General features: G+C 46.5%; 1 non-coding gene and 2 pseudogenes across 1 annotated transcript; 1 reads left to right on the top strand and 2 right to left on the bottom strand.

Moving 5' to 3' along the window:
* Positions 1-654: 654 nt before the first annotated feature.
* Positions 655-789, bottom strand: LOC117091219. The gene has a single exon (XR_004440327.1). It is a non-coding gene; the product is annotated as a small nucleolar RNA SNORA70 (small nucleolar RNA).
* Positions 790-14,529: 13,740 nt separating this feature from the next.
* Positions 14,530-19,129, bottom strand: LOC117090779 (annotated as a pseudogene).
* Positions 19,130-22,399: 3,270 nt separating this feature from the next.
* On the top strand, positions 22,400-22,478 carry LOC117091269 (annotated as a pseudogene).
* The last annotated feature ends 1,986 nt before the right edge of the window (positions 22,479-24,464 follow it).

Here is a 24,464-nt window from a genome sequence, read left to right on the forward strand (position 1 = left end):
AGGTCTGCAAATGCTGACCAACAGCCTAGGCCTGTACTCAAGGACCCCAAGAGGCTGCTTGGTGCTCCACCCGACTGTGGCTGAGCTGGTACCTAAGGGGCAAGACAGGTCCCCTTTACTCTTCCTCCTGCTTTTCTCGAACAGAAGGCATCTTTCACTGTAGCCACCACAGCCGGGAATGTGCTGGGTCACACCTGAAGCCAGCATGTCTCAAAGCCCAGTGCCCACCGGTGGACAGGAAGTAGGATTTAGTGGTGAGTATTAAGAAGGGGCAGCGCAGTGGAAGCTCTCCTGAGCGCAGGGCCCACTACTTGTCCAGGGGGCCGCAATGGGGATGTACTTGTGAGACGTACACACATTTCAGATGAGCCGCTTCTCAGCTACCATATCTTCAAATTCATCTTCATTGAACTTGGTGAAGCCCCACTTCTGTGAGATGTGGATCTTCTGGCGGCCAGGGAACTTGAACTTGGCTGTGAGCGGGGCCTTAACTACATGCTCCTTGTTCTCCGGGTTCAAGGCAGATGGACATGATAACTTGGCCAATGTGAACCCAGCCACAGTGCCTGGGGCTTTCCAAAAGCACCTCGCGTATCTGTTTGGAGCCTACACTGGGGTAGTGCAAGGTCAGAGACACGAACATCCATCTGAAGGGCCCGTCTCCAAGGTCCCTTAGAGCAGTCCATATAAGAAACAGGCTGCGTGCACCATTAAGGAAGCTGCTGTTTGCAGCCATTGTACACTGGACCCCCATGAGGCGAGGAACTCGGCCAGCTGAGTTGGCTGTAGATGCCCGCAGCATATTACCCGGCTATGGCTGTTGGTTATACAGGGCCCTGGGGCTCCTTCGTCAGCAGATGGTGAATGCTGCCAGGTCTCTGCTGTGATGGGACAGCCCTGAGTTCAATGTGAAGTCCCCAAGTTGCTAGCTCTCCCTTTCCCACGTGCACAGATCTGTCTGTGCCACATGGTCACTGCCAGGGGTGGGAGTGGGGGGTGGCCCAAGAACTCCCTTAGCTGCCCCAGCTAATGTCTCAGGAGGTTGTGTGCCTCTGACTCCACAGTCCACTGTGGAGTGTGAGCCCAGCTCGGCACTCAGGTTTGCCTGTGAATTGCAGTCCTGATGGCCTAAACTGCCCCTCAAGTCTGCTAAGGGCCCCAGAGCACTCCAGCTCACAGTGGCAAGGCTTGCCAGAACTCAAGCTCCAACTGCTAGGATGGGCAATTCCGGTGAGTGCCAGTCCAAGCACTCCCTGTGTGAGCCAGTGTTAGCTAAGTACACTTGGATTCTGCTTTCTGCTGTGACAATGCGAAGTCTCATAATCACTGTGCTCTTCCTCTCCAAAGCACACCAATACTCCATGCCACAGGGCTGCTGCTGGGGGGTGGGGGATGGGTGGCATCAGCAACTCAAGACTGTCTTTCCTGCCCTCTTCAACATCTCTTTCAGCGATATAAGGTTGAAACCGGGTGCTGTGATTGCTCATCTGATTTTTGGTTCTTGCAATGGTTCTTTTTGTGTGTTGTTAGCTGTTAAAATTTAGTGTTCCTGTGAGGGGTCAAATGATCAAATGATGTAGGTTTCTTTCTTTCTTTCCTTTCTTTCTTTCTTTCTCTTTCTTTCTTTCTTTCTTTTCTTTCTTTCTTTCTTTTTTGAGACAGAGTCTTGCGCTGTCACCCAGACTGGAGTGCAGTGGCGCTATCTCGGCTCACTGCAAGCTCCGCCTCCTGGGTTCACGCCATTCTCCTGCCTCAGCCTCCGAAGTAGCTGGGACTACAGGCACCCGCCACCGTACCCAGCTAATTTTTTTGTATTTTTAGTAGAGACGGGATTTCACCGTGTTAGCCAGGATGGTCTCGATCTCCTGACCTCGTGATCCGCCTGCCTTGGCCTCCCGAGGTGCTGGGATTACAGGCGTGAGCCACCGCGCCTGGCCAAATGGTGTTGGTTCCTATTCAGCCATCCTGCTCCACCCTCTGTGATTTTTTTTTTGAAGGCACAGGCAAAGTTTGGTGCTGGTGGTGGTAGAGAGAATAGTGATTATTAGCAGAAAAAGAAAAGAGCTCCAGGATGCTGTCTATATTTAATACGCAGGCCTCCTGGCTGGATCATATTGATGGTTCAGGTAGAGGGACAGGGTCGCCACTATCCCCCCCAACTGCTCCATGTCACCAGACCTCTGGCTCCTCAAACGGCCCAGGTACATGGGACTCTGTTTTTTCTTTTCTTTCTTTTTTTCTTTTCTTTTCTTTTCTTGTTTTTTTTTTTTTTTTTTTTTTTTTTTTTTTTGAGACAGAGTCTCATTCTGTCACCCAGGCTGGAGTGCAATGGTGCCATCTTGGCTCACTGCAATCTGCGTCTCTGGGTTCAAGTGATTCTCCCGCCTCAGCCTCCCAGGTAGCTGGGATTACAGGCACCTGCCATCATGCCCAGCTAATTTTTGTATTTTTGCAGAGATGGGGTTTCACCATGTTGGCCAGGCTGTTCTTGAGCTCCTGACCTCAGGTGATCCACCTGCCTCAGCCTATCAAAATGCTGGGATTATAGACATGAGCCACCATGCCCAGCCAGGACTCTGTCATTTCATTGTGCAGTCCTACAGACCTTCTCTTTCATCTGTACCTGTTTCACTAGCCAGGGCACCAGTCTCCTGAGGACTGCCTAGGTAAATGCCCGGATTAATTTGCTCCTGTAAGACATTTATAGACACTCTCTGTGGACAGATCATACACTCAGGAAAGAGCAGCAAACAGGTCTTAGCACCCTGTGAACCTGATACTGGGAGGGGCCCCACACCCTCTCATATCACCCTCATTTAGTCTTACTTATACAAGTAGCAAATTTAGGACTCAAGATCTGCCCTGTATGGATGTCTTTCTAGGCATTTTGTTGTCTGAAGTTTGTTACTTCTCCGGAAGAGATCATGGGAATAATAGCGCCTGAGGTCTTCTGTCACAGTGTGGCATGTCAGGGTCTTTTCTACCTGAATGTTAGTTTTGCTGGATATAACATTCATGGCTTACAGTTTCTTTTCTTAAATATGTACTCCATTTTCCTCAGGTACAAAGTATTGCTCTCAAAAAGGTAGATTCTAATTTCTTTCCCTTACATGTCACTTTCGCTTTTTTGTCTAGAAGCCCAGAAATTTTTATTTTTTATTTAAAGCCCAGTATTGTACTAGAATATGACTAATAACTTGTATTAGTCATTCTGAATCAAAATTCCATGAACTCTTTTTTTTTTTTTTGAGACGGAGTCTCGCTCTGTCGCCGAGGCTGGAGTGCAGTGGCGCAATCTCGGCTCACTGCAAGCTCCGCCTCCCAGGTTTACGCCATTCTCCTGCCTCAGCCTCCCGAGTAGCTGGGACCACAGGCGCCCACCACCTCACCCAGCTAGTTTTTTGTACTTTTTAGTAGAGACGGGGTTTCACCGTGTTAGCCAGGACAGTCTCGATCTCCTGACCTCGTGATCCACCCGTCTCGGCCTCCCAAAGTGCTGGGATTACAGGCTTGAGCCACCGCGCCCGGCCTCTTTTTTTTTTTAATTTATTTTTGAGACAGAGTCTCATTCTGTCACCCAGGCTGGAGTGCAGTGGCATGATTTTGGCTCATTGCAGCCTCTGCCTCCTGGGTTCAAATGATTTTCCTGCCTCAGCCTTTGGAGAAGCTGACATTAAAGGTGCCCACCACTACACCGGGTAATTTTTGTATTTTTAGTAGAGATGGGGTTTCACCATGTTGGCTAGGTTGGTCTTGAACTCCTGACCTCAAGTGATCCACCTGCCTTGGCCTCTCAAAGTGATGGGATTACAGGCGTGAGCCACCGTGCCCGGCCCATGCACTTTTTCAATAAGCAGAATCTTCCAGTAAAGGTATACTGAATTCATGGATAACATACTCTGGTGTACCCAATAATCACTGGGCCAAGAATTGGCTTTTATTTTAGTTGCCTCTGTTCCATGTGACTGTCAGCAGATTCTTCTCTTTGCTGGATCTAAACGGACCTCATTGGTAAAACTCTCAATTGAAAACACTTTATAGATTGATGAAAGTGAAGCCAGGGCTCTGTCAAGCCTTTGCTTTTTATGTTGTAGGAAGAGGGACTTGATTTCCCAGAGAAAGTCAGATCAGGGTCAGAATGACAAATTATTGGCTTTTTCTGTGTGTGGAGAAAGAGAAATTATAAGAGAATAGATCTGAACAAGGTATTACATAAATGAGCCCAAAATGGGTCTGTATTGAATATCCAGTGCCACGAAACTAGAGATGAATAGCAGAAGGAAAACGGGAAAATTAAAAAATGTGGAAGTTAACAACCCTCTTTTTATTGAGATAAAATATACACATATAATTTATCATCTTTACCTTTATTTATTTTTCTTTTTTTTATTTTTTATTTTTGAGACAGAGTCTCGGTCTGTCACCCAGGCTGGAGTGCAGTGGCGCCATCTTGGCTCATGCAACCTCTGCCTCCCGGGTTCAAGTGATTCTCCTGCCTCAGCCTCTGGAGTAGCTGGGACTACAGGTGCCTGACATCACACCTGGCTAATTTTTGTATTTTTAGTAGAGACGGGGTTTTCATCATGTTGGCCAGGCTGGTCTCCAACTCCTGACCTCAGGTGATCTGCCCATCTCGGCCTCCCAAAGTGCTAGGATTACAGGCATGAGCCACTGTGCCTGGCTTTACCTTTTTTTTTTTTTTTCTTGAAACAGGATCTCACTCTGTCACTCAGGCTGGGGTGCAGTGGCTTGATCATAGGCCACTGTAACCTTGCACTCTGGGCTCAAGCAATCCTCCCACCTTGGCCTCCCAGAATGCTGAGATTATAGGTATGAGCCGCTGCGCCTGGCCATCTTTACCATTTTTAAGTGAAAATTGGTGGTAATAAATACAGTTATATATATTCTTTCTCCCCCTTGTATCTCCCTTTCCCTCTTTCCTTCGCTGGCTTCTGGTAACCATCAATCCACTCTCCATCTTCATGAGATCTGCTTATTTAGCTCCCACAGATGAGTAAGGACATGTGATATTTGTCTTTCTATGCTGGGCTTGTTTCTCTTCACATCATGGTCTCCAGGTCCATCCATCTTGCTGCATATGACAAGATGTCATTCTTTTGTATGGCTGAATGTTTATATGCGACATCTTCTTTATCCAGGGATAAAGCAAGCCTCCTGCTTCACCCTCCTGAGTAGTTGGGGCTACAGGCACATGCCACCATGCCCAGGTAATTTTTTATGTTTTATAGAAACAGAATTACATTGTGTTGTCCAAGCTTGTCCTGAACTGCTGGCCTCAAGTGATTCTTCCACCTTGGCCTCCCAGTGTGCTGGGATTACAGGCATGAGCCACTGACACCCAGCCACGTTGGCCATTTTAATGTCTGCTTTTGAGAAATATCTGATCAGATCATTTGCCCATTTTTAAATTGGATTGTTTGGTTTTTTTGCTATTGAGTTGTTTGAGCTCCTTATATATTCTGGTTATCAATCCCTTTTGAGATGGTTTGCAAATATTTTCTCCTATCCAATGGGTTGTCTTGAAGTAGGAGGTGGGACTTGATGCCAGTGGCAGGGCTCAGACATCAGACCAGATTGAGGACTAGCTAAAACAGGAAGAGGCAAAAGCACCTCTCCATAAGACATGGCCACCATTGTGCCATGTCAGTTTACCGTTGCCATGGCAATATCTGGAAGTTACTGCCCCCTTCCATGGCAACAACTCAACGACCTGGAAGTTACTACCCTTTTTCTAGAAATTTCTGCATAATTCACCTCTTAATTTGCATATAATTAAAAGTAGGTATAAATAGGACTGCAGAACTGCCCCTGAGCTGCTACTCTGGGCACACTGCCTATGGGGTGGCCCTGCTGAACAGGGGGCAGTACCTCTGTTGCTGCTGTACACTGCTGCTTCAATGAAAGTTGCTGCCTAACACCACCAGCTCGCCCTTGAATTATTTCCTGGGCAAAGCCAAGAACCCTCCCGGGCTAATTTTGGGGTTCAGCTACCCTGCATCAGTCTCTTCACTTCGTTGTTTCCCTTATTTTTTCACTTGACGTAATTCCAACTGTCTATTTTTGCTTTGGTTGCCTGTGCTCTTGAGGTCCTACACAAAAAATCTTTCCCTAGAGCAATGTCCTGGAACATTTTCCAAATGTTTTCTTCCAGTAGTTTCATAGTTTCAGGTCTTAGATTTAAGTCTTGCTGGGCATGGTGGTGCAGGTCTGTAATCCCAGAACTTTGGGAGGCCGAGCCGGAGGATTGCTTGAGTTCACGAGTTCGAGAACAACCTAGGCAACATGGCAAAACCCTGTCTCTACAAAAAATACAAAAATTAGCTGGGCATGGTGGTGTGTGTCTGTACAGTCCCAGCTACTCGGGGGGCTGAGGCAGGAAGGTCACTGGAGCCTGGGAAGGTCGAGGCTGCAATGAGCCAGGATAATGCCCCTGCACTCCAGCCTGGGTGACAGAGCAAGATTGTGCCTCCAGAAACTTTTAAGTCTTTATTCCATTTTGATTTGATTGTTGTGTGTGGTGAGAGGCAAGAAATAGTTTAGTTTCATTCTTCTGCATATACTTATCCAGTTTCCCCAGCACCATTTAGTGAAAAGACTGACCTTTTCCCAGTGTATGTTCTTGGAACCTTTGTCAAAGATGAGTTAGTTGTAAGGCTGGGTGCAGTGGCTCATGCCTGTAATCCCAGCACTTTGGGAGTCTGAGGTGGGTGGATCACCTGAGGTCAGGACATGATGAAACCCCATCTCTACTAAAAACACAAAAATTAGCCGGGCATGATGGCACATGCCTGTAGTCCCAGAGGCTGAGGCAGGAGAATTGCTTGAACTTAGGAGGTGGAGGTTTCAGTGAGCTGAGATTGTGCCACTGCACTCCAGCCTGGGTGACAGAGCAAGAACACTCCGTCTCAAAAAAAAAAAAAAAAAAAAATTAGTTGTAAATTCATATTCATGGATTTATATCAGGATTCCCTATACCGTACTATTCATCTATGTGGTCTGCTTTTATGCCAGTACCATGCTGTTTTGGTTACTATAGCTGTGTAGTATATTTTGAAGTCTGATAGTGTGATGCATCCAGTTTTGTTCTTTTTGCTCAGGATTGTTTTGGTTATTTGAGGTCTTCTGTGGTTTCACATAAATTTTATATGTTTTTTCTTTTTCTGTGAAGAATGTCATTGGTTTTGATAGGGATTGCATTGAATCTGTAAATTGCTTTGGGTAGTATTATAATTTTAACAATAAAATCCTTGCAACCCATGAACATAACATGTAATATCTTTCCACTTTTTGTGTCCTCATTAATTTCTTTCATTAGTGTTTTATAGTTTTCCTTGTAGAGCTCTTTCACTTCTTGGTAAATTTATTCCTGTGTGTTTTATTTTTATTTTGGTGCTATTGTAAATGAGCTTTCTTTCTTGATTTCTTTTTCAGAATGTTCTTTGTTGGTGTATAGAACTGGTACTAGCCTGGGCAACATGGTGAGACCCCATCTTATCTCTACAAAATTTTTAAAAAATCTAGCCAGGTATGATGGTGTGCACCTGTGGTCCCAGCTACTTGGGAGGCTGAAGTGAGAGGATCGCTTAGGTCCAAGAGATCAAGGCTGTAGTGAGCCATGTTCGTGCCATTGCACTCCAGCCTGGGCAACACAGTGAGACTTTGTCTAAAAAAAAAATAGAAATGCTACTGATTTTTGTATGTTGATTTTGTATTCTGCAACTTTACTAAATTTGTTGATCAGTTCTAACAGTTTTTTGGTAGAGTTTTTAGATTTTTTCAGGTATAAGATATGTCATCTGTGAACAAGGCTTATTTGACTTCTTCCTTTCAAATTTGGATGCCCTTTATTTCTTGTTCTTGCCTAATTGCTCTGGCCAGGACTTCTAGTATTATGTTGAATAATAGTGGTGAAAGTGAGCATCCTTGTCTTATTCCAGTCCTTAGAGGAAAGGCCTTCCATTTTTCCTCATTCAGTACAATGTTAGCCATGGGTTTGTTATACATGGCCTCCACTTTTTTTTGAGCTATGTTATTTCTATATCCATTTTGATGAGGGTTTTTAATATGCTAAACTTTACCAAATTATTTTCCAGCATTTATTGAAATAATCATATTGTTTTTTGTTTTTGCTTCTGTTTATGTGATGTGTCATGTTTATTGGTCTGCATGTGTTGAACCATCCTTGCATTCCTGGGATGAATCCCACTTGATCATGAAGCAGGATAGGTAGTCAAAGAAGTAACCATGTTCTCAGGATGTAGTAACTGTGGTGACTATACAATCAACACATTAAGCCTCAGTATTTGCATTGTAATTGAGCTCATTCAAGCAAAGCTATCTTCATTAGAGACTTTCCCCTCTAGAGAGCATGCACAGTTTGATTTTACCTGTCCTCAAACTGACCCTTTGCTCATTCTAATAGTAAAAAAAAACCATCCCTGGGTGGAGATTAAAATGCAAATGAGATATGCAATGTATGAACAAGCATGTACAGCTACTGTGCATGGGCCAGAGGACCACCCAGAAGATGCTTACTAGCAACACCTTTTCTAACCCTTTATGAATAATCTTGTAAGACTCTCATAATGGCAGTCTTCCTAGTGCCAGGTTTTGCTGTCTTGCCCTCATGAGCAACAAAATTCTCTCTTCCAGGGTGTACTATCTATTTTGCACCAACCTTTCAAATTGTTATTATTATTATTATTATTATTATTATTATTTGAGATGTAGTTTCACTCTTGTTGCCCAGGCTGGAGTGCAATGGCACAATCTTGGCTCACCGCGACCTCCACCTCCTGGATTCAAGTGATTCTCCTGCCTCAGCCTCCCGAGTAGTTGGGACTACAGGCGTGCACCACCACAATCTATTTTTGTATTTTTAATAGAGATGGAGTTTCACCATGTTGGCCATGCTGGTCTCAAACTCCTGACCTCAGGTGATCCACCTGCCTCAGCCTCCCAAAGTGTTGGGATTACAGGCCTGAGCCACAGCACCCGGCCTACAACAACTGCTTTGAAAGGGCTTTTTCTCCATGATTAGGAAGATTCATGTTTAGAAGCTTGGTAAATAAATCCAAAACCTCTTCCCAGACAATGAGTTGACCATTCAAAGTCCTATTTTTTTTTTTAACATTTGCAAGTCACCATATCAAAAGTAAAAAATATTTTTACAATCTTACTCTTTTTCTTATATCACAACTTACATAAAATGAGATGCACTTCTTTTTAAAAAGTTTTCAAAAGCATTTCGTTGTGGTTTTAGATGATTTGTAGATGATCAGTTTGAAGAGTGAGAATGAAAAAACCAGCACACATGTGGGAAGGCTGGGGAAGGGATTTGATTATATATTTAAGTGATTGAGTTCAGTTCTCTCTCATTTCCTCGGCAATAGTTCTCTGTTTTTTTCAGATTATTCTGATCATTTCAAATTAAAGCAAAGACACATGATTAGTTCTCAAGTCCTGTGTTCTCATTAGGAAAAACAGAAAAACATGCAACTCTTTAACTGAACATGGTGAAAAACACTTTGTTAGAGGTCCTTTCATAGCGCCTTTGTCCAGATGTTTGGACTAAGGCCCCTGAGGGCATGGAGAGCCAGCCTGAAGGACAGAGTAGGATGTGCCTGCAGGGAAGGTCCTAGCTCACCAGAGACAGAAGAGGCGGACCCCCTTCTTCCAGGCCGTGGTCTTCTACATCCTAGCTCAGTGGTCATTTATTTGTCAGGCCCTTCATTTTACTGATTTAATCATGTGTTTAAGGCAGGGCGTGGTGGCTCACACCTGTAATCCCAGCACTCTGGGAGGCCGAGGTGGGCGGATCACCTGAGGTCGGGCGTTTGAGACCAGCCTGACCAACATGGAGAAACCCATCTCAACTAAAGAAAAAAAAAGCCCGACAGGGTGGCGCATGCCTGTAATCCCAGGTACTTGGGAGGGGGAGGGGGAGGCAAGAGAATAACTTGAACCCACGAGGTGGAGGTTGCAGTGAGTTGAGATCGTGCCATTGCACTCCAGCCTGGGCAACAAGAGCGAAATTCTGACTCAAAAATAATAATAATAATAATGTGTTTAAATAATTTATTTCATGTCTCTGCATCTTCACTCCATTTCTTTTCAAAGAAACAGATAAAAACAAAAATAAAACGTCATAGATCTGGGCTGGGCACGGTGGCTTACACCTGTGATCCCAGCACTTTGGAAGGCTGAGGTGGGTGGGTTATTTGAGGTCAGGAGTTTGAGACCAGCCTGGCCAACACGGTGAAACTCCATCTCTACTAAAAATGCAAAAAAATTAGCCTGGTGTGGTGGCAGACACCTGTAGACCCAGGTCTTGGGAGGCTGAGGCAGGAGAATCGCTTGAGACCGGGAGGTGGAGGCTGCAGTGAGCTGAGATTGTGCCATTGCACTCCAGCCTGGGCGACACAGCGAGACTCTCTAAACAAACAAACAAACAAACAAACAAAGTCACAGTTCTACTTGACCCGGCAGCAGGCTTTAAAACCAGAGGCTTTTAATTCTCCCAATTTCCTCATTTGTCAAAATGCAGAAGCCAATCTAAGTAAATCACCTAGGGCGGCAGCAAGCTACGTAAGTTCAGGGCCGAAATGTGACATTTCTTCTGAATCTCTCTTTCTTTTCTTACAACATCAGAGAAATGCATAACAAATAGCACTAAACCCAGGGGCTCCACATTTATTCCTCTTTCCGGAGGAAATAAATTCTAGCCACCATATTTCTCAATAGGAACCGACATGTAAGGAGAATGAATTTATTCATTCATGACCCATGTATTCAATCCTGATAAATATACTTTATTCTGGTCTTCAATAGCAAATATGACCGGAGAGCCAGAAGGTCAGCGGTCCTGCTCTGAGCTGTGCAGGTGGGGCTGCCTCTGGGTGGTGGGAGGGTCGGGTGGGTGTTTCTGACCTGGGCATCTTTGCCCAGAGGAGCAGAAGTGAACACATGCCCTCCCACAGGGCTTTTCTGCTGTCGTGGGTTGGCAGGACGGTTGTGGCTCCGTTTAGGGTCCGCAGCTGCGCAATGAGGGGACTGAAGGGGCCTTTCTCAGGTAGTGGCGTCTGTAAATCAGCAGACGGCGCCCGAGGTCGCTGGGCCCGCCTTACGTGCGGGTCTTTCTGGTTGACTCCCCAGGCTCTTGCGTGGGGACTCCACTCTGAACACTGAACGCAGTTCCTCAATCTGAGCCCTCCTCACTCTCGCAGAATGCACAGTTGCACACATGAGCCCCTCACCTGTCACAACCCACGCTCTCTCTTACACACCCTCCCACTCCTACCCACACCACCTCTCTCAGATGTATGCTCCAGAATTTTCTCTCTACCCACAGCCGCAGACGCCCCCACCGTACATGCAAATATGCACACTCGGTGTGGTAGATTCCCGCCTCCTGCACACGTGCACGCGTTTCCAGCCTTGCACTTTGTCTCACACGTTTTCTCACCTAGAGACCCCATTTCAGACACACAAACCCTCTCGGCCTTCTCTCTTGCCTCCCAACCCCTTAAAACGAAAATCCTTTATTTCCTCCAGAATTTACTCTCTTCCTGGAATGCCCGTCTGTCTTCTGGCTGATCCTATAGGTCAGTCCTCTCCTGCCCCTTCCTTCCAACAGCTCCTTTCATGCCAGTTTTTGTCACCTGCCTCTTACCATGCTGAAGTGAAACTGATCTAGCCATCACAGCATGCCCTACCTAACTCAGGGGTCTGCAAACAATGGCCCCAGAAAGACTGTTTGTTTTCCCCCAGCTTTATCTGAGTATGCTTGAAAAGTAAACATTGTATATATTTAAAGTGGGCACCCAGATGTTTAACACACATTGTGAAATGATCACGGCAAACTAACACACCCATCATCTTATATTGTTACTGCTTTCTTTCTTTTTTGGAGGTGGGGTGGTTAAGGATGTTAAGATCTACTCTCAAGAAATTTCAGGTATACAATGGAGTGTTGTTACACGCTGTACATTTACATCATCAGAACTTACTCATCTTGTATAACTGAAACTTTATACCCACTAAACAACACCCCATTTTTTCCCACCCTTAATCTCTGGCAACCACTGTTCTATTTTCTGCTTCTATGAGTTTGATTATTTTAGATTCCAGATATAAGTGAGATCATGCAGTATTTATTTATTTTTCTTGAGATAGAGTCTTGCTGTGTCTCCCAGGCTGGAGTGCAGTGGTGCCATCTTGGTTCACTGCAACCTCTGCCTCTTGCGTTCAAGCGATTCTGCCTCAGCCTCCCGAGTAGCTGGAACTACAGGCGTGCACCACCACAATCTATTTTTGATAGAGATGGAGTTTCACCATATTGGCCATGCTGGTCTCAAACTCCTGACCTCAGGTGATCCACCTGCCTCAGCCTCCCTAAGTGTTGAGATTACAAGGGTGAGCCACGATCATGTAGTATTAATCTTTCTGTACTTGCTTATCTCACTTAGCACAACAGGTTCATCCAGGCTGTGGGAAATGACAGGATTTCCTTCTTTTTTGGAGCTGAATAATATTCCGTTGTGTAGACACGTTTCCCTCATCCCTTCATCTGTGGATGGACGTTATTTTCCATAACGGCTGTACAAATTTACATTTTTACTAACAGTGTACAGCATTCCCTTTCCCCCACATCCTCAATAATGAGAGGTGACAACATGCTAGCAGCCCTAGCTCTAGGCGCCTCCTCGGCCTCGGCGTCCACTCTGGCGGCGCTTTAGGAGCCCTTCAGCCTGCCAGGGCACTGTGGGAGCCCGTCTCCGGGCTGGCGGAGGCCAGAGCCGGCTCCCTCTGCTTGCGGGGAGGTGTGGACGGAGAAGCGCGGGCGGGAACCGGGGCTGCGCGGCTCTAGCGGGCCAGCGCGAGTTCCGGGTGGGCCTGGGCTCGGCGGGCCCTGCACTTGGAGCAGCCTGCCGGCGCTGCCGGCCCTGGGCAGTGAGGGGCTTAGCACCAACGCCAGCAGCTGCAGAGGGTGCACCGGGTCCCCCAGCAGTGCCGGCCCGCCGGTGCTGCGCTTGAGTTCTCACCAGGCCTCAACTGCCTCCCCGCGGGGCAGGGCTCGAGACCTGCAGCCCGCCCTGCCCCAACGTGGGCTCCCGCGCGGCCCGAGCCACCCCGACGAGCGCCGTCCCCTGCTCCGCGGCGCTGGGTCCCATCAACCACCAGGGCCTGAGGAGTACAAGTGCAGTGCAGTGCAGTGCATGGCACAGCAGTGGCAGGCAACTCCGCCTGCCGCCCTAGCGAAGAACCACTAGGTGGAACTAGCTAAGCGCCTGCGACTAGTGGGGATTTGGAGAACTTTTATGTCTAGCTAGGGGATTGTAAATGCACCAATCAGCACTCTGTGTCTAGCTCAGGGATTATAAACGCACCAATCAGCACCCTGTCAAAAATGGTCCAATCAACTCTCTGTGAAATGGGCCAATCAGCTCTCTGTGAAATGGACCAATCAGCTTTCTGTAAAATGGACCAATCAGCTCTCTGTAAAATGGACCAATCAGCAGGATGTGGGTGGGGCCAGATAAGGGAATAAAAGCAGGCTGCGGGCACCAGCTACTGGCAACATGCTTGGGTTTTCTATTTGTAATGTGGTGGTTTTGTTCCTTGTCTGTTTGCAATGAATATTGTTGGTGTTCAGTGTTTGGGTCAGCACTGCGTTTATGAGCTGTAACAGTCTTCAGGAAGGTTTGCAGCGTTGCCTCTGAAAACAGTGAGACCAAGAATCCGGTAGAACGAAAAAAACTGCGGAAATATCTGAAAGAACTCCCGACTCACCATCTTTAAGAACTGTGACAGTTTTACCGCAAGGGTCTGTGGCTTAATTTCTTGAAGTCACTAAGACCGAGAACCCACCAATTACGGACACAACACTTGTTACCTTCTTTTGGATGATAGCCATTCTAACAGGTATGAGGTGATGTCTCACTGAGGCTTTGATTTTTGATTTGCATTTCCTTAATGATTAGTGCTGTTTAGCACTTTTTCTTACACCCGTTGGGCATTTATATGTCTTTTGATAAATACCTGGTTAGGTGCTTTGCCCATGTTGAATCAGGTGATTTGTTTTTGACTACTGTGTTGCGTGAGTTCCGTATATATTCTGGATATTGCAGCCTCATGAGTTGTGCAGTTTGCAAATACCTTCTCCTAGTCTGTAGGCTGCTTGAATGTCGTTTTCCTCTGTCGTGCAGAAGCTTTTTAGTTGGACGCAACCCCACTTGTCTGTGTATTGTTTGTGCTTTTGATGCTGTATCCAAAAACATTGCCCAGACCAACATCAGGAAGCTTTTCCCCTGTGTTTTCTTCTCGTAGTTTCATGCTTTCAGGTCTTACATTGAAGTCTCTAATCTATTTTGAATTGCTTTGGAATATGCAGAGGAAGTGCTTGAAAAAGCACTAGGTTCAGCAGATCCTTCCTGTGGGGAACTGCCTTGGGATTACAGCAGGATTGCTTGGCCCCCAGCATGCGTCTCTGCAGTGAGCAGGGCTGTGTCAGCGTGGCTGGGGGGGTGGGGGGAGCATGGCACTGAGGACTCCACATGGGAAAAGGGAGGAGGAAGATTTAGCCAATCAGGGTCGGGTTATTTACCAGGAGAGCACTTGAGACAAAACAGTCCATCCCCCTGAGGGGGATGCTCATTGTTATATAGATGATACACACATCCAAGAAAATGTCACCTACACTGATACATGGTGGTGAAAACGTTTCTTTTCGGTTCTGAATAGGACGTAGGCATTTCTCCAGTTCTCTGTTCAAATACACATGCACACACACGTTTTTACTAGGAATAAAATCTATTGCACTGGTATCATTTAGTAAATCACATAATCCATTAGGTGATCTCCAAATGCTTAACTCAAAACTTCCGTAATACATTAATTTGAACTTACAGAAATAAAAAGGAAAGCATTTGGAAATGGATCCCAGAATATAGGATGTTTGTATGGGAAACGACATAGAACACAAGATTCAATGAGATGGTGACAGTAACACTTAGGGCTCAATTTATAATCTAATCAAATTACATTAATTATCATGAAATGTCCCATATTTTTCTCTTATGACTTCGTATAGTGCAGACAAGCAGAAACTTCCTACACCACCAAGTAATTCAGAAAATTACTGTTTCTTTGCAGCGAGTGTTTTATTTGGCCTCAGGATGGCCTGAAGCATCACGGTGGCTGGGTTGATTACAGGGCAGATAGGACACCCTGATCACTGTTAGGTGTCATTGAAGGAGCCAAAAAAGGGCTCAGGGGCTCTTCAGCAGAGACTCTCCTGAATGTATAGACGTGGGATCCACCCTGAGCATCGAATAAAGGAAACATTCTGCATGCCTATATCCAGACAACTCCCCACTTGCTGTACTTTGCGGTCTACGAAGAGAAAGTCAGGGGCACTATGCTGCCAGAGAGGCGGCCTCCAGCCCTCAAATGCACAGTCCAGAATCCACGCTCTGTGGTCAGTTGGATCTTCCGTTTTCAGTGGATGGATTTTCTGCAGACTCTCAGGTCCCATTCCATGCCTGTTCCCATGTCCACCTCCCAGTAGTGGTGGCCACAGGTGAAGCAAGGGGAGCCCAGGACACACACGGACAAACGGAATCTCTCAGCAAGGTCCTGCCGATTCGGTCTGCTGCGCCCAGATTGGATGCTCCTGAGTCATCAGAAATGAGGGGGAAGTTGTTGGCCATGTGGGCATCCAAGGTCACATCGGCTGTGAAAAGAAAAACAGGTCACCTGCTCAGCAAGTGGACAGAAGCCAAGCCCATGTCTCCCATCTACTTCAAAGTCCCAAATATCTCTTGACTTCAGTTACTTTAATTCTGCTGCTTATCCTGAACTCAAAACTTTTTATGAGGCAACTTCCCTGACTAGTTCCAATTCTCTCAGGTATGCTTGGTGGAAATACCTGACACTTTTTTTTTTTTTTTGAGACAAGAGTTTCACTCTGTCACCCAGGCTGGAGTGCAGTGGCATGATCTCGGCTCACTGCAACGTCTGCCTCCCAGGTTCAAGCAATTATCCCACCTCAGACTCCTGAGTAACTGGTATTACAGGCATGCGCAACACATCTGGCTCATTTTTGCGTTTTTAGTAGAGAACAGGTTTCACCATGTCGGCCAGGATGGTCTTGAACTCCCAACCTCAGGTGACCCACTGGCCTCAGCCTCCTAAGGTGCTGGGATTACAGGCATGAGTCGCCATGCCTGGCTGGTGATACCTCTTATTCACAGTAGAAATGTTTGTTTTACTCTCTGTCATGTGTTTGCTTCATTGGACTTTTCTTCATTTAGAGTGGAGGGTCTGTGAAGGCAGACATCATGACCCTCTTTCTACCAGTTTGATGCATGAACAAATGATAATTAAGACAATGCAAGTGACCAATATTAAATGAAATATTTCTCTTTCCACATTTTATTGCTCCAATTTAAATAGTCCCTAGAGCATAATTCCAGCTTTTTGTTTTCCATGTTTGTAAACAAATTATGCACAGTTTTGACAGCAGGTGGGCTATCTCTGCAGCTGATGGTGTGATGACAGAGGTACCAGTCCTGGACATTAGGAGAATCCAAGGCCAAGGGGAGGAAGGGGGCCTGGATGGAAGAATGGTTTCCATCCTACATCTGAGGGTGAGGCCTTAAGCAAAACAATGGTAAATTTAAAAGCCAAGAGAAAGGTATTTGAAAGTTGTTAATCATCAGTGACTGTAGGGGAAAGGGGCAGCAAATACAAAGGTGTATAATTTAAGGCATTGGGTATGTGGCTGACAGTTGAAGCCACCAATGTTCATGGAGGAAGAAAGGAAGGGAAGCAGTATAATTTGGCCTAGAGAAAATTGTCAGGCCATGCGTGGGGGCTCATGCCTCTAATCCCAGCACTTTGGGAGGCCAAGGCAGACGGGTCACTTGAGGTCAGGAGTTCAAGACCAGCCTGGCCAACATGGTGAAACTCTCCTAAAAATACAAAAATTAGCTGGGTGTGGTGGTGGGCGCCTGTAGTCTTAGCTACCTGGGAGGCTGAGGCATGAGAATCACTTGAACCCAGGAGGCAGAGGCTGCAGTGAGCCGAGATCGTGCCGCTGCCCTCCAGCCTAGGCGAGAGAGCAAGACTCCATCTCAAAAAACAAAAACGCCACCAGTTGCGGTGGCTCACGTGTGTAATCCCAGCACTTTTTGAGGGTGAGGCAGGTGGATCACCTGAGGTCAGGAGTTCCAGAGCAGGCTGGTCAACCTGGTGAAACCGTGTGTCTACTGAAAATACAAAAATTAGCTGGGCATGGCAGTGGACACCTATAATTCCAGCTACTCAGGAGGCTGAGGCAGGAGAATCACTTGAACCCAGGAGGCAGAGATTACAATGAGCCTGGATCACGCCACTGCACTCCTGCCTGGGTGACAGAGCAAACTCCGTCTCAAAAAAAAAAAAAAAAAAAAAAATTGTCCAGAACATTGTGAAAAAAATCTACAGAACATGTTATCCTTAAAGTAAAAAAAAAGAATATGATCACCAATGTGGGTTTTATAGATTACAATAAGACATCAGGGGATTGATTGATGTTTAGTGGTAAATTAGTGAAAGACATGAGTTGAGTGGAAATGGACAAGGAAGGAGGAAGGGGGCACCAAACAAAATGTGGGCAGAGTGAATCTGTCCTCCATATTTCAGTAGAGAGACAGTCAGTTGTTGGTAGGTGGATGAGTGGAGAACATGAGTGTTGGGGAAGATACCGTGCAGGAGTCAGCAATGTCGGGACATCATAGGAGCCCACTACCATTTATAGGTGTAGTTCTTTGCCCAGGCTGACCGCGATCTCTTCATTTAAATGTCCCTTCCCTTCGGAGTTATGCAGTCTGATAGTATTTTGTGGAGCCAGGGCCACTGTTGAAGCCCATGGGGCACAAATGAGGAGACCAGAGTCTGCAACCCGCCTCACACAGGAACAAACACCGCAGGTGCTTGATTCCAAACTCTTCCCAGCCCTGGGGTGAGGTTGCTTGGTGCAATAGGTGCCAACATTTACTGCATGTTAGAATTATTAGGGCAATCTTAATATCAGAGTCCTGGGAACCTCAGCTAGAAAGAAATTTATTCAGTTGCTCTATGTTTTTGCTACTCAGCAAAGTTCCCAATGGAAGGATACTAATCCTGAGATCTCCCAGTTCAGAATTTGCATTCTAACAAGATCCCCAGGTAATTGGAGCACAGTAAGATTTAAGAAATCCCTTGTCTGGGCCATGACCTGGACGTCGATAATTTTTCTTGGGGATCACCAGGTGATTCTGTAAATTATCAGGGCTGAGACTGATGCTGGAGGAACATGTTAATTTTAGGTGCCAGACAGCAGCTAATCACCATAAGGAATGGGAAGCCAATACACAAGAGATTTTTTTGGCCTGGTCGTAGGAAGGGGACAGGGTACACAGATTTCCTTACCGTGGAACTTCCACATCCTTGAATTTATCTGTAGAAATCTTCTTCAGTTTGGGCTCCAGTTCCTTCATGTGAGAAAACAACCTCCTCAGTTGCCGATTGGACATGGTTTTCTTGGACACCGTGGAACGGCAATAGTAAAATAGCTCCTGCCCTGCAGTGAATTGATGCACTTGAGGCAGATGGTGCATCCACACTCCAGGGACACTGGTTTTTCTAGGTAGGCTGCACAGACGGGACAGCTGCTTGCTTCTTGTAAGAGTCCAGCCATAGTCACTGCCAGAGGGAAAGTGAACAAGGGAATGGATTTCCATGAGTTGAAAGCCTGTTCATTGCGACAAGTGACAACCTTTCCATGCCAAGAGGTATTGTGTTCCAGCTATCATCCCTCAAACAAAACCATGAGTACAAATGCTCAAGCACTTGCCCCTGTCTTCAGAAATTTCAAGTTCTGTTGGGAAAGAGAGTCACAAGTCATCACTATGCTCCGAGCTGAGGTGGAGGAAGGGTCCGTTCTGGTAACCTAGCAGCTGTGCCAGCAGATGCACCTGAGCCCATGACACAGGAGCAGCCATGTGAAATGCATTGAGCTGGGGTAATTTCACCACCTTCTGGGGGAGCCCAAGCAAGAGATTAACATATGAATTAAGAGCCAGGCAGGGTAGCTCACATGTGTAATCCCAGCACTTTGGGAGTCTGAGGTAGGAGGATCCTTTGAGCCCAGGAGTTTGAGATCAGCCTGGACAACATAGGAAGACCCCATCTCTACAAAAACTGCAAAAATTGGCAGTGAGCAGAGGTCACACCATGTCACTTCGACCTGGGCAACAGAGTAAGACCCTGTCTCACCAAAAAAAAAAAAAAAAAAATTACATCCTTCTTGCAGCCTTGAAACTGAATAACAAAGTGGCTGCCACCATTCCTAGAGTGAGGGGATCCAGGGTGACTTTTTCAACACGGAGGCAGCCCTCAGCCTTTGTTGAATTCATTAATTACTAATTTCTTTCATTGATTTTCCTAGGTCATAACCCCCATTTCTAAACATCTGAGAAAGGAAAACAAAACACAGAGGCGTGGACTTACGTCTTCTGCTGGAAGCTCCTCTGTCTTCCAACTGCTTCCACCAAGAGCTTTAGACTCCAGGCACTGTGCTTTTGGCCACTGAGATCTGCTGCCTTACTCTGTATAACATTCTCAAGTACCTACAACTCTTCAGTGGGGTTTCTGCCCAGCCAGTGAGGCTCCAGGCACTGTGCTCTTGTTCACTTGGATATGCTGCCTCTTTCTATTGCCACATATAAAGGCAGGTATTTGCCCACACACCAGTCTGCTGGGTTTTCGGTGCAACCCAAACTGCAAGGTCTTGCTAGAGCCCAACTCAGATTCAGGTGACTTGTTCTGCAAATGGTGAAAAAGAGGATCGGAAGTTTGAACTGTGAATAAATTACTAAGAATTTCTCTATGGAATTCTGCCAGCGACATGTCACCAATTGTCTTTCTTGAAACACATTTTGGGAGGAGGTTGCTTCCAGGATCTGAGAGTAGCAACTGAGGAATCAGCACAATCTGTTGCTGGCCCCACACAGTGGGTCAGAAAAATCCACAACTGGCCACACAACCGAGTTCATCCAGAACAGCAGTCAATGGAAGGTACTGTGGAAAAGTAGTGGAACATCCAGTCATCATGATTCTAGTTGGATCAGTTTCCCATTTTTAAGACAAAACTGTCCTATTTACTGTCCCTGTAGTTTTCTTTCTCAGAATATTATGAACTAAGAGTCGTGGAGAAGGCAGGATTTTCAGACTGACTTATCTCACTGAGCAATATACGTTGACTGCCAGCACCTGACTTTGAGATCACTTTCATGGACCCCAATTCCCCTTCCCAGCCTTTCCTTGCAAGGCCTCATGTTGGCTCTGGTGGAGCTTCTTCCCATCTGCCCAGGCCCTTCAGACGTACCCCAGTGGCAGCAAGGCGTCCACCAAGGGCACCATAAGCCTCCTGAACTGAAGTCTTGCAGCTCCAGCCCAACTTGAAATTTCCCGGTAACCATTCATCCACTACCCAGCCAGTACTGGGAGTCTTTGATAGACAGCAGCATGCAGCCCCCACCTCTGACTGCTCTTTCCGGTTTGGAGATCTGGTAGCTCAGCTCTAGCTCCAGCTTCAACCTCCACTGTAGGGCCTAACTGCCAGGACAGCCCAACAGAGTCAGCTTTGGAGGTTAGTCATCTGCAAATTCTGTCTTGGACACTGCCCTCCCAGCACCCAGGTGGTCTTTACCATACCTCCTTTATCATCCTGGTTCCCCCACTGCCTCTGGCTCTGCATCTGCTGCCTATGCTCCTAGCACTGGGAACAGTGTTCAGCCCCACATTGAGCAGCCCTGCTCCACATTGGGCAGCACAAGCCCAGCTCCTTGAGGCTGGCAGTTTCAGTAGCACCCATGGCTCTGGGAGCAGAGAAGTGACCCCAGATCTGAGTTCCAACTTTGTGTCACTCAGCAGCACAGCAGGAAGGAAAGGGGCCCGAGGACCACACACCCCATAGGGGAAGTTTCGAACAGGTGGGGCTCCCCTAGCTGGAGAACTCCTTGGTGACCTAGGGACCCAGTGCTGGAGACAATTGCCTCTTTGGAGGCACTGTTGCCCCTCCTTTGAGTCACACCCCGGAGAATCACCCAAGCAGAAACCTCTTAATTCTACCTTGGGGGCCCAGGGCTGCCCCTAGCTTCAAGTCCGGGCCGGGATCTGACCCTAGCAACTTTGCTTCTCTCTGGGCGTGGAGAAGAGAAACCTCAATTCTGCGGTCTCCCAGTACCCTGTCGAGGGTTCTGCTGGTTACAGAACTCCAGGGCCATCCACAGCTCATCCTCCTCAGGATCAGGATCCACTCACTTGGGGTCCAAGAGGGGAATGCAAGACTCGGAGGAAACCTTCCTGGAGCCAGCATCCATCTGCCTCAGACCTTGCTGAACTGAACAAAGGAGGACAGACGGAGGAATAAAGACAAAAGACAAAAGAGTGTATTTGGAAGAAGGGGTCAGGGGGCTCTTTGCTTCTAGTGAACAAGGGCCCTGAGCTTCTAGAGCCCTTAGTGTTTGTTGCGTAAAGGAGATAGGGAGAAGGGGGTGGTTGTGAATCAGCTGCTTGATTTAGTGCAGGCCTGCATGACTGCTTTCTTTGAACAGCAGGCTCCAGATGTCCCAGTAGATAACCTCAAGGAGCACGGTGCCAGGGAGTGATTGCCCTCACCATACCTTCTGGAGGCAGGTGCCAGTGTGAGTTTGCCTGCATCCTGCATTCATGATAAACAGCTTGCTGTTTAATCATAAAGCCTCCAGTGGAATGCTGAGTTGGTCACAACCGTCAGGTCTTCAGCTCCCAACATCCATCATCCTCCCAGGAGGTACCTTGTGCGAGTACCATTTAAAAAAATTTTTCCTTTTTATTTGTACAAATTTATGGGATACATGTGTACTTTTGTTACAGGCATAGATTGTGCAGTGATCAAGTAGGGGCTTCTAGGGCATCCATTACCAGAGTAATGAACATTGAATTTATTAAGCAATTCCCCATCATCCTTTGCCTCCCACCCCCTCACCCTTCTGACTCTTTGTTATCTATCATCCCACTCTCTCCATCCATGTGAAATTGCTCAGTGAGCTCACAGAGACACAGATAATTAACTAAGTAGACTTAGTGGCATGCAGAGAAAAAGTAATGTACATAGTTGATAAAAGGATGATTTCTAGAGTTTGACAATGTTACCTACTGAGGGACACTGAAATTTTTCAATTTGATTTGTAGAATGTGATTTTTATGGCTGTCCCAAGCAATTGGTACAGCAGCACCTAGAAGCGTCTGATGACTCTGAAATAGCAGAAGTGCATAGGTATGCCATTTCACATCAAGAATGGAAGTTTAGATCCTTCTGTAGTTCATAAGCACGTGAAATATGCCTTCCCAAAACCTTGTTACAACATCAGCGCATTACCAATCTAACAACAAAAAATAGAAGGAACGTTTTCTTCTCACATGTTGACTCTGTGTGTCCACACTATGAACTACATATGATGGGGCAGGTCCTTTTCCCCTATAACTTGTTTTTACAAACACAATATAATAGTGTGGAGGGAGCGATTCTGTTTTTGAAACAAAACAGGTGCTCATAAATCACACCCTTGTACATGAAAACTACACGTCTGGATGGGAGCGGTGGGAACCCACAGTGAGGCTGCTGTTCACTTGAAAATTCCATGATGACCTGTCCCCATGGCCATGCACTGATTAGCATCTTCCCTTCCATTTCAACTGTCACCCTGTGAGTGGAAGAGTTCATGTGAGCAGTTGGGAATTGGAGAGACTTCTACATAGAGTCCTTTGAGATGGGAAATCTGAAATGCTGTGGATACACAGGTTCCTGTAAGAGGAGAGGAACTTTCCCCCACCCCTGCAGGGCCTAGGGAGGCATGAGAAGTTTGTAGAAACTGAGTCTTGGTGAGGAAGGATGTGAGCAGAAAGGTGCCTGCTCTGTGTAGCTGCAGTCACTACCCCATCTTAGGCAGGCCTGAGTTCACCCTGATCACATTGCTGTCGGAATTAAGATTCGTGAGAAAGTGAAGGTCACTATCTTCAGTCATCCACTGAAGCACCTGCGCAGATGCCACATCCCCAGCTAATTCCTATTCATGTTCATCCAGGCTTGGTCAGTGGAAGGGAAGTTTATTCCTGGCACAGCCATCATGTAGCAGTTGGTTTGAATGTCCTGAGTTATAAGACAGCTTGGGAGCCAAGCTGACCACTGGGAACTTGGAGTAGTCAACTGGCCAGGAAGGCTCATCATGAGGCTGCCAACAGTGTGAAGATGCTGGGGGAGGAGGGCACACTATTGAACTTGACTTTCGCAGAGGCTTGGTTTGGAAGAAACTGTCATATTTTGGGTCAGGGATGAAAACCTAGAGGAAAGAAGTTGTGTTAAGATTTGAGGTTCTCAGGCCGGGCACAGTGGCTCAAGCCTGTAATCCCAGCACTTTGGGAGGCCGAGACGGGTGGATCACGAGGTCAGGAGATCGAGACTATCCTGGCTAACACGGTGAAACCCCATCTCTACTAAAAAATACAAAAAACTAGCTGGGCGAGGTGGCGGGTGCCTGTAGTCCCAGCTACACGGGAGGCTGAGGCAGGAGAATGGCGTAAACCTGGGAGGCGGAGCTTGCAGTGAGCTGAGATCTGGCCACTGCACTCCAGCCTGGGTGACAGCGCGAGACTCCGTCTCAAAAAAAAAAAAAAAAGATTTAAGGTTCTCTGGAATCAGCCACATCTTCCAGAATGTTAGAGGTGTGAACCATGTGCACCCAGCCCAGATATGTTCCATAAGAGGGAAAGGATCATCCCATGTAAAGAATGAAGTGAGTCTCTTTCACTTCCCTAAAGCTATGCAAGCTCCTTGTCTGCATTCAACCACTACCAAGAGTCTGGCTTGTTTTTTGGAACATTTAATGAGTGAATACTAGCATACTTAGAAGGAACTAGTCTATTTAAGACTTTACCTCAATTCAATCATGTTTAGCCTTAAAGCATAACAGAGACCATATTAGCTTTTGAACCTCTCAAAACCAGGCACTGAGGCATACAGAGGTCTATACAACATGGCCAGGTACATAGAGCTCCTCAGTGGGATTTGAACCCAGCCAGTGAGGTTCCAGGTGCTGTGCTCTTGCTCACTGGGATACGTAGTCTCTATTGCCTCAAATAAAGGCAGGTATTTTCCCACACATCAGTCTGCTGGGTTTTCAGTGCAACCCAAACTGCAAGCTCTTTCTAGAGCCCAACTTAGATTCAGGTGGCTTCCTGTGGAGATGCTTGAACAGGGGCTCCAAAGTTTGAATTCTGACTAAATTACTAAGAATTTCTCTATGGAATTCTGGCAGCAAGATATCACCAGTTGTCTTTCCTGTAATACATTTGGGAGCATGTTCCCTCCAGGATCA

The sequence above is a fragment of the Trachypithecus francoisi genome, unplaced genomic scaffold (assembly GCF_009764315.1).
Source record: "Trachypithecus francoisi isolate TF-2019V2 unplaced genomic scaffold, Tfra_2.0 Lachesis_group11, whole genome shotgun sequence".
Taxonomy (NCBI): domain Eukaryota; kingdom Metazoa; phylum Chordata; class Mammalia; order Primates; family Cercopithecidae; genus Trachypithecus; species Trachypithecus francoisi.